This window comes from Tachypleus tridentatus, chromosome 9, assembly GCF_004210375.1.
Source record: "Tachypleus tridentatus isolate NWPU-2018 chromosome 9, ASM421037v1, whole genome shotgun sequence".
Taxonomy (NCBI): Eukaryota; Metazoa; Arthropoda; class Merostomata; order Xiphosura; family Limulidae; genus Tachypleus; species Tachypleus tridentatus.
This window is the reverse complement of record NC_134833.1, coordinates 5,381,263-5,387,523: the sequence shown is the minus strand read 5'-3', so window position 1 is coordinate 5,387,523 and position 6,261 is coordinate 5,381,263.

The following is a 6,261-nucleotide window of genomic DNA, read 5'->3' as shown; positions in this document are numbered from 1 at the left end:
TATGGTGTCTCTTCACGATTCTTCATAGATAAAGTCATTACTTCATGTCACATCTTTCCATGATCCTTCACAGATCGAGTCCTGGATCCATAAGATTTCTTGCTATGATATTACGCAGTTCAACTGACTGACCCATATGGTCTCTTTCTATGATCATACACAGTTCAAGTGACTGATTCAAGTGATTCCTTGATATGATCTTACACAGTTCAAGTTACTGATCCATGAGATCTCTTGCTACGATCTTACACAGTTCAAGTGACTGATCCATGAGATCTCTTGCTATGATCTTACACAATTCAAGTGACTGATCCATGAAATCTCTTGCTATGATCTTACACAGTTCAAGAGACTGATCCATGTGATCTCTTGCTATGATCTTACACAATTCAAGTGACTGATCCATGTGATCTCTTGCTATGATCTTACGCAGTTCAAGAGACTGATCCATGTGATCTCTTGCTATGATCTTACACAAAGTGACTGATCAAGTGACTGATCCATGTGATCTCTTGCTATGATCTTACGCAGTTCAAGAGACTGATCCATGTGATCTCTTGCTATGATCTTACACAATTCAAGTGACTGATCCATGTGATCTCTTGCTATGATCTTACACAGTTCAAGTGACTGATCCATGAGATCTCTTGCTATGATCTTACACAATTTAAGTGACTGATCCATGTGATCTCTTGCTATGATCTTACACAATTCAAGTGACTGATCCATGAGATCTCTTGCTATGATCTTACACAATTTAAGTGACTGATCCATGTGATCTCTTGCTATGATCTTACACAATTCAAGTGACTGATCCATATGATCTCTTGCTATGATCTTACACGGCTCAAGTCACTGATCCATGAGATCTCTTGCTATGATCTTACACAATTCAAGTGACTGATCCATGTGATCTCTTGCTATGATCTTACACAATTCAAGTGACTGATCCATGTGATCTCTTGCTATGATCTTACACAATTCAAGTGACTGATCCATGAGATCTCTTGCTATGATCTTACACACTGATCCATGTTCAAGTGACTGATCCATGAGATCTCTTGCTATGATCTTACACAGTTCAAGTGACTGATCCATGAGATCTCTTGCTATGATCTTACACAGTTCAAGAGACTGATCCATGAGATCTCTTGCTATGATCTTACACAATTCAAGTGACTGATCCATGAGATCTCTTGCTATGATCTTACACAATTCAAGTGACTGATCCATGAGATCTCTTGCTATGATCTTACACAATTTAAGTGACTGATCCATGTGATCTCTTGCTATCTTACAATTCAAGTGACTGATCCATATGATCTCTTGCTATGATCTTACAAGTCACGGATTCAATATTACACGTCAAGACTGATCCATGTGATCTCTTACACAATTCAAGTGACTGATCCATGTGATCTCTTGCTATGATCTTACACAATTCAAGTGACTGATCCATGAGATCTCTTGCTATGATCTTACACAGTTCAAGACTGATCCATGAGATCTCTTGCTATGATCTTACACAATTCAAGTGACTGATCCATGTGATCTCTTGCTATGATCTTACACAATTCAAGTGACTGATCCATGAGATCTCTTGCTATGATCTTACACAATTTAAGTGACTGATCCATGTGATCTCTTGCTATGATCTTACACAATTCAAGTGACTGATCCATGAGATATCTTGCTACGATATTACACGTCTCAAGTGACTGATCCATATGATCTCTTTCTATGATCTTACACAGTTCAAGTGATTTTTCCATGTGATCTCTTGCTATGATCTTACACAATTCAAGTGACTAATCCATGAGATCTCTTGCTATGATCTTACACAATTTAAGTGACTGATCCATGTGATCTCTTGCTATGATCTTACACAATTCAAGTGACTGATCCATATGATCTCTTGCTATGATCTTACACGGCTCAAGTCACGGATCCATGAGATCCCTTGCTACGATATTACACGGCTCAAGTGACTGATCCATGTGATCTCTTACTATGATCTTACACAATTCAAGTGACTGATCCATGTGATCTCTTGCTATGATCTTACACAGTTCAAGTGACTGATCCATGAGATCTCTTGCTATGATCTTACACAGTTCAAGTGACTGATCCATGAGATCTCTTGCTATGATCTTACACAATTCAAGTGACTGATCCATGTGATCTCTTGCTATGATCTTACAGTGACTGATCCATGAGATCTCTTGCTATGATCTTACACAATTCAAGTGACTGATCCATGAGATATCTTGCTACGATATTACACGTCTCAAGTGACTGATCCATATGATCTCTTTCTATGATCTTACACAGTTCAAGTGATTTTTCCATGTGATCTCTTACCATAGTACCAAGTGACATCTTACCTTCATCTCATCCATAGTCTTTTAATAATTTCGTAATAAAATAGCTGATTTAATATATTTTTTATTAATAGAGGTAAATAATATATTCAACGTACAAGTCAGCTTATGCAGTATTGATCTAAACTGTTATATCATTTATCATAATGTAGCAATTATTTAATTTACAACTTCTGATCAAAGTCGGGAAACAAGCATTTTCAGTAGATGGAGAGATCAGAGACCGTGTTTTAACTTACAGCTTTAATTCAGCTGTCAGTAATAAATATATTGTACTAAATGGGCATGAGAGATCTAAAAATCAGATGTAGCTTTCCTTTAACTTACAAATTAAGGTTAGAGGTAAGACAACCACTTTAGTTAATATTATACCATAAATATTATGAACAATGTTTTCTATATCATACATATTATCAATAATGTTTCTATACCATACATATTATGAAAAATGTTTTCTATACCATACATATTATGAACAATGTTTTCTATACCATACATATTATGAACAATGTTTTCTATATCATACATATTATCAATAATGTTTCTTATACCATACATATTATGAACAATGTTTTCTATATCATACATATTATCAATAATGTTCCTTACATCATAAATATTATCAACAATGTTTCTTACATCATAAATATTATCAACAATGTTTCTTACATCATAAATATTATCAACAATGTTTCTTACATCATAAATATTATCAACAATGTTTCTTACATCATAAATACTATCAACAATGTTTCTTACATCATAAATACTATCAACAATGTTTCTTACATCATAAATACTATCAACAATGTTTCTTACATCATAAATACTATCAACAATGTTTCTTACATCATAAATATTATCAACAATGTTTCTTACATCATAAATACTATCAACAATGTTTCTTATACCATCAATATTATCAACGTTTTTTATATATATGTAAAAACGGCTGGTTTGAGTTAAGAAAAAATTTTGATGCAGAGGAGCGAACAACGTTTCGACCTTCTTCGGTCATCGTCAGGTTCATAAAAAAAATGGTAACTGACCGATAGCTGACCTCATATTTGAAGGGGTTGTGTAACTGAGTGTAGGAATATAGAGGGCGTGCTTAGATGTTTGATTATATTTATTAATATAGGTATAAAGGTGCTCCTTTGTATTGGTTTATTTTGGGCTTGAGTTGTTATATAAGTAAGGCTTCTTTAATTTTGCGTTTGTTTATGTTTGTTTCTTTATTTAGTATTTGAGTGTTTTCTATGGTTATGTTGTGTTTATTTGATTTGCAGTGTTCAAAAACGTGTGAAGGTGACTTTTTGTGTTCTTTGAATCTGGTTTCCATTTTTCTACTTGTTTCTCCAACATAGAAGTCGTGGCAGTTATCACATTGTATTTTATAAATAATGTTGGTGTGGTGTTTGTCAGTGTAGTTTTTGCATAGTATAGACCTCAAGTTTTGTGTCTGGTTTTTGAATAAATTTGGTATTAACTGAAATGTCATATTTCGTTACTAGTTTTTGCCAAATGTTGGTTATTTTTCTGCTGATGTCGGGAATATATGGTATACAGCAGTATATGGTTTCGTGATTTTTTAATTCGTGGGATAAATTTAATATAATCAAACATTTACGCATGCCCTCTAATTCCTACACTCAGTTGCATAACCCCCTTCAAACATGTGATCAGCTATCGGTCAGTTACCTTTCTTTCTTTCTTTGTGAACCTGACGATGACCAAAGAAGATTGAAACCTTGTTCGCTCCTCTGCATAAAAAATTTTCTCAACCCAAACCAGCCGTTTTTACATATATATTTTTATATATTTTTTACATGTATATTTTTCTCTACAAGTGGATTTTCTCGTCATCACTGGTTAATGTTTCTTATGCTATAAATATTATTAAAAATGTTTCTTACATCATGAATATTATTAACAATATTTCTTCTACTCTGTGTATTCTCAACAGCATTTCTTAAACCATAAATATTACCAAAAATACTTCCTATACTATAAATATTATCAATAATATTACTTGTATCGTAAATATTATAAACGTTTCTTATACCATAGACCCCCAGTGGCTCAGCGAAGTGTCCGCGGACTTACAACGCTAAAAACCAGGTTTCTATACCAGTGTTGGACAGAGCACAGATAGTCAACTGAGTAGCTTTGTGCTTAATTCAAAACAACAACAATAAATTATACCATAGATATTATCAACAATGTTTCTTACACTATAAATATTATGAATAATGTTTCCTACACTATAGATATAATCAACAATGTTTCTTACACTATAAATATTATGAATAATGTTTCCTACACTATAGATATTATCAACAATGTTTCTTACACTATAAATATTATGAATAATGTTTCATACACTATAAATATTATGAACAATGTTTCTTACATCATAAATATTATGAACAATGTTTCTTACACTATAAATATTGTCAACAATATCTTTTGTACCAATGAAACAATGTTTCTTATATATTTTAACAACGTTTTTTTCACCAAAAATGTTATGAATAATGAATAATGATTCATAACAGACATTCATATATGAAACTTTGTAGAATGAACGGAAACTGCTTATTGTGGAGATACAAGTCTAGAGGACGACGTTACGAAAGCCTTCCGTCTTTTGTCTTTAGTATGAATACTCGGCCTAAACAGTCCATCAAAGAAAGACATTAGAATGAGATTAAGGTATTACAATACTTCACTTTGCTTCCTAACAATACATCGGTGTTTATAGTTTATCTGTGAAGTAGGACTCGAATTCCAAATCTGCTCTCTAGCTATTTTTTATTCATTTAAAATAATATTCTTAAATATTGTGGTTTTTATGTTTGATTTCTTGTGCTTTTCTAGAATAAAATTTGAGCTATTGAAGGGTGTTAATCAAAGTAAAAGCAAAACTGGGAAAAGACAGACGTTAATCACATTGTATCTTACGGTTTTAGATCCTAATGAAGTAGTTACAGTCCATGTCTCAACGTTTGGTCTGCTATGTCTCACGACCATGCAAATTGACAATAACCCTGCTGCATAATTCTTACTGCAAAAGCTTCCTTCGTAATTATGTCGAGTCCCAAGCGCACCACCCGTCTCTGTAGGTTTTCCACAAACTATGTTGCGTAAGAGGAACACTAGTTTCCCAATACTGATTCCAAGAGTTCGATTAAATAAACAAAATTAGGCCCAGCATGGCCAGGTGGTTAAGGCACTCGACTCGTAATCTAAGAGTACGGGTTCAAATCACCCTCGCACCAAACATGCTCACCCTTTAAGCAGTCGGAGCGTTATAATGTGACGGTCAATCCCACTGTTTGTTGGTGAAAGAGTAGCCCAAGAGTTAGCAGTTGGTGGTGATGAGTAGCTGTCTTCCCTCCAGTCGTACACTGCAGATAGCCCTCGTGTAGCTTTGCGCGAAATTCAAAGCAAAAACAAACATACACCAGTAATGCACACTAACTTCTTCATATGAAACAGCATGAATATGTTTCTTTCTTCAACTACTGGAGATATGCAAAAATTGATGTTATGACTGGAAGCCCTATTTTAATGAGATTATATCCTTCGGCCTTGTTGCATACTGTTATCCTAGACACATATATGGCTTTAGCCACCAACCTTCGTATTCATGGATTTTCACTTCCTTCAAAACGCCGCACTTTCCATGCCACATTTAGGTATGACTTACTACAGGTCTCTTTCTGAATGGTCCTGGTTTTTCAAGTTGATCCATATTCCTTTGTTTCCCAATGTCATTAAGTAGAAATAAGGGTTATCGCCGTCTAGAAAATTCTGAATCTCCAATCTGAACCCATCATTATGATCTTAAGGTATGAATATCGTTCACGAGCATCGA